We start from the raw sequence: 9284 nt of genomic DNA, 5'->3' as shown, positions 1-9284 counted from the left end.
ACTCAAACTTTATTGGACTCCTTGAATGTCCACATATTAATATAGAATATTCAAAAGGTTCTCTTGCAAAGATTTTTTTCCCCTTGTACATCCAAGAAGAAACTCTACCATCTGACTGACCTATGTAATGATCTATAGCTGGGATAATACTGCCGCGGAAGATTAACTAATGCAGAAAACAAGAGCCCTTAGAATTGCTGTTTTTGTCTGCTGAGTGTGAATGCTTCAGAGATGTCCATCAAACTTTCAACTTTCATAGTGATTGAGGCACAACCCTTTTATTTTTTTTTTTAATGCGTGGCATAACCTGTAAAAAGACTGATAAAGGTGCATGCGTTATTTACAGAAAAAATGCACATTCTATCGCCACCTTTGGGAACACTGCTGTCAGGTGTAATGGGACATATAGCCTAGACCACCATATTTTCTGTTTCTTCATATAGTATGGAATAAGAAAATTACTGCAGTGTACCGTTCCAGTGCCATAATGCTAAATCTTTTTAATTGTGTCTCTTAATGCACTATTCATTAAGTAAGTATCTGTTCTACCAGATACTGAATCTGTTTTGTTCACAGAATAGGTTCAGTAGTGAAAATAACCGGTTAAGCTTCCCCAGTTCATCACACCATGGTATGTCTTTCATGATTTGGATGCTCCAGCTCTGTTTCTGCCACGTCCTCTCGGCCCCTCACAGCAACCGCAGAGAGGACTGCCCAAAAGCTTGTCTTCTCCTCCTGTCCAGGCTGGTGCAGGGGGTGGTTTCATCTTCACTGTCCGGTCAGTTCTCCATTCATTTTCGGTGATGACGCAGAAGGGCAGCAGCTGGTGCTAACTAAACGTGCCGCTGCCCTTTGAGGAGAAAGCTTGAAGCAACGAGCCCAAGCCACCAGGCAGGCAGCCCGAGCAACCACGTTTTGACCGCACAACACAAGGCCGAGAGGCAAAGGCTCCACCCAGGGGCCGGGGCTGCTTCGAGACCGGCGCCAGCCGGCGAGTCCAGTGGCGTCGGGTTTCCGTGACAAGCCCGGTAAGGAACAATAAGGCCCCGTCCGAGGACGACCCGCCGCTCCCCGGGCCGTCCATCGACACCAGCGGGGCAGCCGTTACCTCAGGGCGGCGGCGACCGTCACCTCAGCCCGGCGGCGGGAGCGCGCCTCCCGCCCCCCGCGCGCGCCCTCAGCCGGGCACCCAATCAGCGGCCGCCGGCTTTCAGCGCGCGCGTGCGGTGGAGGGAGGAGGGGGTACGGGGGGGGGGCGGCGGCGCCACGTGACTCGCGTGGTGCCGGAGGGAGCGGCGTGAAATCCACATCCGGGTGAGGCCGGGCTGGCGCGCGGGCGGCTTTCCTGGAGCGGGCGGCCCTGAGGGGCGAAGCGCGCGCGCGCTGCCTGGGCGGGAGCGTGGCGGCGGCGGCGGCCGGGTCCGTCTCTGACTGACCGGGGCGGGCTGGAGCGGAGGGGGGGAAGCCGCCTCCCGTCCTCCTGTGTAGAGGCTGCCCATCCGCGCCGAATTAAGCCTAGCGGGGGGTGGTGGGGGGCGAGGAAGGCAGGCGCTGTTTCCAGCTGGTTCGCCGCCGCCCTCCCCTCAGCGGGGCTGCGGAGCCTGGAGCTGGGCTGGTACCGGCGGTTGGCGGAGCCTGGCTGGAGCGGTTGCCGCAGGTGATTGATTGTCTCTGCGAGGCCTGCCTTCATCTGCCCGACTCTTCCTCCGGTGCTGCCCCCCGGGGTCCAGGCCCTACCTGTGCCACAGCTGCGGCCCGCCAGTGTCGATACCCGTGTGCTGAGGGGGCTGTTCTTAGTGATGAGACTTAAGGGTTGCTACAAAAGGGGATTTTAAAAGTAGTTTAGAGGAACAACAGGAGCCTTCCTTCCCTGCACCAGAAAATTGATATCCCTGTCAACAGGAAGGAGAACCTTGTGAGTAGTTCTCTAGCCCAGAGGTTTGGAAATCTTGGCTATCACTTCTCTGCTCCCCCGCTTCTGAGGCCAAACCGTGCATGGCCAAATTTTCAAACACTGTCCAGAATCTTAAGTTGTGGTGAAATATCTAGTTTGATTTTTTCAGAGGTGCCTGTGTGCCTCATGTCTGTTACTATAAATGGAGTTAGATGTTGAAATATTTCTGAAAATCTGTCCAAATCTTAAAGCATCTAAAACATTTTCTGTAAATCTGGTCTTTAAACATTCTAGTTTTTGAGGCTTCTCATATGTATAATAGGGTTGACTATATCCTCTTGATACCTCAGCACCTGAGCTTAATCTTTTGCTCTGGGATGCTCCCTTGATGAATTCTCTCTGCAGCTTTGGTTCGTCTCAGGAGACAATAGTTTATCTTGTAAGCAATTTTCCTTTCCTACCTTAGCAGTTCTTTTTGCCAAACAGCTACATATTGTGAATGCATTTCTTGCCATCTTACTGCAGCATTTTAGTGGAGCTTTGGGTAGTTTTTGTCACAGTGCTTGAACACCTGTTTCTGTAGACTTGCTTAATTGTTTTTGTTCTTGGTGCTTTCTGGCTGTTTTACTTTCTCCTGCTCTTCAGATTTTGCTCTTCTGCATATGTTTCTTAAACTTATGACTTTGTTCTGAGTGCCTCCATATCCATGGCTTGAATGTCTAAGTAACTGTTTGTGCTAATGTTCTAGTAATTTTCATCGCAGATGTCAGTTTCTCAGTCACTAATACAGGAAGCAGCCTGCTGACTGTTTTCAAACAGAGTTTGTAGAACAGGCAATGTCTGTTAACAAGTGTAGTGGTGAAGTCCATGCTGGTAGGAGTTGAAAGAAAAGAATCACAGCAGTGTTCAAACAGGTGATGCCTGGATGCTCAATGAATATTAGATAATCCCAGAGCCTATTTCAGAACCTCTTAAAGAGATTCTTGAATCTAGTGCAAATTTATTTTACGTTATTTTGAAAGGAAGGCAATTAAATACAGGAGACTGGGAGAATAACTTCTGTGCTGTGTGCCTCAACATGTCTTCGTGAATAGCTTCACCAATAATGCCTTCTGCTGTTAGTCTGGGACATCACAGCTTCCGCATGCTGAGATGGTATTTTACTGTATCTCATCTGAGGAGGTAGGTGGATTTTGTATACACCAAATTGAGACAGTGGATATTAAAATAGAGTCTGTCACCTTTGGATGTGTTTTTAGCCAAATCTTTATTCTGACCATTGCTATAATTAAGTTGAAGTCTTCTTTCCAGTTTAATTCTACCTAGAGACAGAAATGACTGAAAACTGAGTATACCTGGTGACACATTTACATCTGTGATGTTCATACATAAACTTCCACAAAGGTTTTGAGACATATTGATTAGCCAGTGCCTCACTAGAACTCTTAATGCAGTTTAAGTACTTTTCCATTTAATTACATTCTCCTTGATTGTTTTCTGCATGTCTTTGAACGCCATGGACTGTTAGACTAGCTCTGTTGTGTTTCTTTCCAAGTGACACAACTACTGCCAGAGCTTGGTGAAGAGTATATGTTGTCTAGACAATGTTAGCTGTTTATGTGGTGTCAGGCTGACGTTCAGGATGATGATAGCTACATACATTCGTAGGTGCCAGAATACAATTATGCTATAATGCATTTTTCTGGTCCAGAGGCACAGTTGGATTGCAATCTTAAGGGCAATAACTGGCATTCTCCAAATGTTTACAGAACTGCTAAGACATCTAAGTATGGTGTGTATCTGAGCAGTTGGCTTGATTCCTCCTGACTTACTGAAAACCAACTTCCAGGAAAGCTTGCAACACCAAATGGAAAGTTTGTGGTATGATGGAAACAAGCTTTTTGTGAATCTTTAAATGTAAAGTTCAGAATACCTCTTGCCCGTGTTCATTTGAGTCCATTCACATTCACAAGGTGGTTGTTTCAGTCTGCAATGGTCTGATATGCTTGTGTGTTTTGTAATCTGCTATTGTCCATTTATGCAGTTTTTGACGCTTAACTGCCCTTACAAGAAAGTACTTTCTGCTTATGTAAAACTAATTTGATCATAATAATGAAGGAAACAACTGTTGTTAAACCAGTCTTGATACTTTTTCAGTGATTTTTTTTCTTTTGTATAGGGCTTTTTCCATAGCACATAAGAGGTCTTGGGCTGCAGACAGTCATACCTTTTAAGTCATGCAGACTAGATCTACCTTTAAGTGCTTGTAAGTGGTAGATTATCTAAAAAGTGTTGCAAGGTTAACATCTGTTACATTTCACTACTTTGCTACTTTGATACTTACAAGAATGCATCAGAAATTCAAGGCGGGGGTTGTTTTTCTGTTTTGGTTATCTTTTGCTTCTAAAGACTTAAGGTTTATGTGGAAATAACCCTGTCTTGTGTTAGTAAAAATAAATACCTTACATTTTAAAGTTGGATTTAAGTTTTGTGATGAGGCCTGTTGTAACCTTTATCTTCCTTTATCCCTTTGTGTCCCTTAAGCAATGGTACCTGCTCTCCAGACCTGAGTCTCCAGAAGTGGTGCTATTTTTACAGAAAGGAATTAAATGACTTGTAATTTTCTTAATGTGGCATAACATAGTATCTAGAGTTTCTTAACGTACAATAGGATTCATATTGTTTCTTCCTGAAGAGTTTGGGATTGACCAATGTGAAGAATTTTGCTTTTCTGACATAGCAGGCTTTTTTCCTTTACATTGTTCAACTGACAGTTTTATTTTTGGAGTGTCCAAAATTAATTCTGGGGGTTCTGTCCACTCTTTTGGTGAAACCAAGGCTTAAAAATGTAATCTCCATTATAGGGTATGGTTGGAGAAGCAGAATTACGTAGCCATAAATTTCTTTTTAAGCAATCATAGAGGGCTTCTTGAATTAAAAGAAAGTGAATTAAATTTATTACTTTACATGTAATTGCTTGTTAAAGTGGTGGTGGATATTCCTAAAGAGATTTTTAGGGATGGCATTTTTATAGAACTCTTCTGCAGTTTTTCAGCAGCTGGATGTGGCATCTGTCTGCCTTGGTTTGTGTATGTGAGGCTAATATTTCCTGTTGATCACATTGTTACAGGTACTGTCTAGTAAACATTTCAAGCCTTTGAAACAGAGCTAGAGGAATGGACATAATATTTACAAAGGTGTTGTGGATCCTCAGAAATAAAAATGGTTCTCGTGCCTGTATAACACCTATATAAGAAAAGCAGGTTTTGCTATTTGTCATTAAAGGGATCACAGTTCAGTTTCTGTATGTCTTTCAGAGAGGAATCTGGAAATGGCTTTAGTTTAAGTTGCTGATTTCAGCCGATGTAAAAATATGTCTTCTGTTATATTTGCACAAAGTTCTAAGTTTTAATTTTAAGAAAATCAAGCATGTCCAAACTATAGTGCAACTTAGTAAAAAAAGATCTAATATCTCAGGCAGTTTATGGAACATTGGCCAGTGTTTGAGTATGCTTATTGGTTGTGTTTCAGTTTTTGTATGCATTGAGGAATTGTTCTCTGATTATGAAGTATTGCATTCTTAAGAGCTGTTGTGTGGCAACACAGCCATGCCAAGGCACTAGATTCTTGTGATCTGAATAGAAGCAGAAAAACATGCAATTTGCAATCATGTATTTCAAGTGATGATAAATGTGTATGAAAATGTAATGAAAATGTCATACTTACCTCAATATGAATATTATGAGCTGGAGAGCATGTCCTGTGAGGAGCGGCTAAGGTAACCGGGTTTGTCTAGTTTGGAGAAAAGGAGGCTGAGGGGTGACCTCATGGCTCCCTACAGCTTCCTGAGGAGGGAAAGTGCAGAGGGAGGTGCTGAGCTCTTCTCCCTGGGAGCCAGTGAGAGGATGTGTGGGAATGGTTCAAAGCTGTGCCAGGGGAGGTTTAGACTGATCATTAGGAAGCATTTCTTTACCGAGAGGGTGGTCAGACACTGGAACGGGCTTTCTGGAGAGGTGGTTGATGCCCCAAGCCTGTCAGTGTTTAAGAGGCATTTGGACAATGCCCTTAACAACATGCTTTAACTCTGGGTCAGCGCTGAAGTGATCAGGCAGTTGGACCAGATGATTGTTGTAGGTCCTTTCCAACTGAAATATTCTATTCTGTGAACACTCTGGGGAAGAGATGGAGCTCTGGGTGAATAAATGTGAGCTGAAAGGGATGACAAACATTTGCTCTAAGCTATGGACTTTTCAAGAAAATAACTGCTGTAGACATACTTGCTGTTGCACATGTTCTTTTGCATACACGGAATGAAGGTGGGAGAAATTTGTAAGAATGTGAACAGATTTAGAGATGTTTCATCTGTTGTTAGGTACCCAGAATAGGTACCTGCTTTCTGGGAAAATCTTGTCATTAATCCTTGCTGAGGTTGGGGTCCATGTTTCCCTGGTAGAGTTTGGGGCTTTTCTTTATGTACAGAGGGTCTCTCTGTCAGGAACTACCCCCTGAGCCTGGCTGCAGAGGATTACTGTTACAATCTGTAAAGGCTATTTTTAAAGTACTGGAAATTGCTTAGGGATTGCCCTGCACCTTCATTGGGCAAAGTATATTCTTAAAGATTATGGTGTGTAGTGCCTCCTACAAATGAAGAATTGGGCTCCTGAATTTTCTGTCCATATATTTACATGAGACATACCTTCTGTAATGCTGAAGAAAGCTTAAACTTTGGAAATTTCAGTGGATAAATGGGATTTCTTCTGGCTTTAGGTCAGCATCTAAAGGGAATGGTAACATCAAGGCAACATAATTCTGCAGTTTATATAGACTATACGGTAAAGCATTAGGAAAAATGTAAAGGAGGGAAAATGTATTTAATTTTTTTCCCCCCACACAAATTCATTGTGAGATGCATTGACTCCATTTTAGAAAGGGGTTTCGGAGTCCCACAGAGTTAGTCGTTGTTCCCTGAGAGTCTGGTGGATTTCAGTTTGTTATTGTAGAATTGTCACTGTTTCCAGTATGCTTTGCTAATGTTTTTATGTATCAATAATGTTACTAATAATGAATTAATGAAATGTAAAAACAAAAAAATTAAACATTTTATTAGTTTTTATTAAAGTGCTTATTTATTTTCTTAACTAAATGTAAAAATATTTAAAATTGTTTTGCCAATTGATAAACTCATTAAAACTTAGAGGACCACTCATGTTTGTTAGAAAGGGGCAGGATATGGACTCTAATTTGCATTTAACAACCTGTGGATATACGAGAAAGCATTAGTAGGATCATGTGGTCATTGTGCTCATGCAGATCCTGTTCTGAAAAATAATTTAGGGACTCAAGTCTTTCTAAGAGTCTTTGTTTTCTAAGTTGATTTTTTTTGTATTTCTGATGCTAATTGAGTTTTTATAACATGGTTGTGATGAAAATGTTCTCAATATTTAAAACCTGATAAAGGTTACTGCAAAAGGTCTAAATATCTATCAAATGGATTTGTTTTTAATGGAATAGGATAAATAATTCTATATTGGAATTTTGTAAATGTATATATTCATAAGGTGAGAACAGATTATAATATGATTTTATAATTAGATTTCCAGATTGGGTTCTATCTGGAATTGAGACAGGTCTTTATCTTCTTATAGGTGTACCTTTTGCCTTGTTTGGTACAGCAGCCCTTGTCTGGAACGCCTGGATTTCAGAAAGGCAGTGTTTTTAGCTGAGGTCTTTGAATGTCAGTTTTAATTCCTTTTCCGCGTTAGATTTGTGATTACTCTATGAGTAGTAGTAAGAAAATGGAAAGTGTGATCTGTGATGTGGTAGGAGCTTGTGACCAATGACAGTCCTGTTTAAAAAAAAAAAATAAAATCTGTGTGATAGGAAAAACTTTCTGCACTTCACTTCTAGAAGAGTTACAGACTGACTTTAGAGAGAAGTGTTTGCTGAGACAGGAAAAAAAAAAAAGGAAAAACAGACTACATGCATTCTCACTGGTTAGCACAAACCAGTGATTTTTATTTGGTGTCCATCTGAAGTTTTCTAGAAGTGTTGCAACTTGTATGTTTTGTTTTGGTGGTGTTTTTTTGTGGTTTTTTTTGTGGTTTTTTTTCTTTTTTTTACTAAAGATGTTTATAATGACCTTCTTAATGCATGAGGGTAGGACATATCAGAATGTCTTGGGGACATAGTGATGGGGGTCCAGAATCTATCACTTCAAAATCAGTGGTTCAAATTCAGTCCAGTTTGTTAGCAGACAAATTATTTTGTGTAAAATGAGCTGTGAAGTTGACCAGGTCATACACACCTATGATTTCCATTTGAGTTAAGATCTAACTGCTGTAAGTCAGTAGCTGTAAGATAATTTTAAAATTTCAGGACTGGCTGTTCATTGTTCTTTATCTTAGGGTGGTTTTTGTTTGTTTTTTTGGTGTGGGTTTTTTTTTTTTTGGGGGGGGGGGGGGAAGGATTGTTTAGTCACTTCATTATGGCCAAGATGTCAGAGTTTGATACAGGTTTAGTTGGGCAGAAGTGATATAGCAGCTGGGACTAAGACTTTGTATTTTTAATGTCTTTTTGTGTGTATTTGTTGTGAAGAACTCCAGGCACACCTGATGTAGGACTTAGAATATAAAAGCAACTGAAACTGCTAACAAAGAAAAGGAAGATGATGGTGTTTTTTTCTGAATGGTTTTTTTTTTTTTTTTTGGTAAGATAAAGATCCTGTGTCCTCAAACACCTTAAGTTAAGAGGTAAGGGAAGAAATACATTGCATAGTCTGATCAGAGGAAACTATGAGGACAATTGGTGACCCTTTGAAATGTGTTTTATGCCTTACTACTCTAAGCAGCAGCAGACTTCAGTTTGCGTTAATGGTGCCTACTCACTTAACCCATCTGTGAAAAGTGAATATAATCCCCTACTCCATTTAAATGCAGAGTGAAACAGGTTGCTTAACCTAGCTCTGAAAGTAGCTTAACATTTAAAAAAACCAAACAAATGAACCCCCTTCATCTGAGAAGCAGAAACTAACAACCCATTGCAGCAACTCAAAACCAATTTGAACTCAGTATACAATATGATGAAGGGATTCTCTGTAACAACGTGTTACAAGCCTTAAAATTAGAATTTCATAAGCAATTTTTTATGTCCTTCCCTGGGGATTATAGTCAAGTGAAGAAATTCAAGACAAAACCAGTCTTTGTTCCACTGGTACATTGTTTAGATTTCTGTTTTCTACTGGGGTGTAAAGTTAGGGGGAAAGGAGCTGTCAGAAAACTAGCCTAATGTTCTGTGTATGGTTTTGGCTATAATGGGTAAAACCTAGGAATCTAAATTCACTGACTGATAATAGACCTGTTAGGAAGATCAAATAAAACTGCATATGGTAGAA

The 9284-nt window shown here is 41.1% G+C and overlaps 1 protein-coding gene across 4 annotated transcripts in view; it reads left to right on the top strand.

Annotated features, from left to right (window-relative positions):
* The first annotated feature begins 1276 nt into the window (after nucleotides 1–1276).
* CCDC91 (coiled-coil domain containing 91) overlaps nucleotides 1277–9284 on the top strand; it is a 153804-nt gene continuing 145796 nt past the window's right edge. Inside the window, exon 1 of one of the 4 annotated variants that reach the window (XM_075051692.1) lies at nucleotides 1277–1314. The gene's annotated coding sequence lies outside the window, so the exon portion shown is untranslated. Of the gene's footprint in view, nucleotides 1315–1549; nucleotides 1658–1679; nucleotides 1916–9284 lie in introns of those variants that run through there. The other 3 variants (XM_075051689.1, XM_075051691.1, XM_075051690.1) reach the window with 3 other exon arrangements.

This window comes from Buteo buteo, chromosome 19 (genome assembly GCF_964188355.1).
Source record: "Buteo buteo chromosome 19, bButBut1.hap1.1, whole genome shotgun sequence".
In the NCBI taxonomy this organism is placed as follows: domain Eukaryota; kingdom Metazoa; phylum Chordata; class Aves; order Accipitriformes; family Accipitridae; genus Buteo; species Buteo buteo.
Note: the sequence above shows the minus strand (reverse complement) of the source record. Positions and strands in the feature narration are given on the sequence as shown.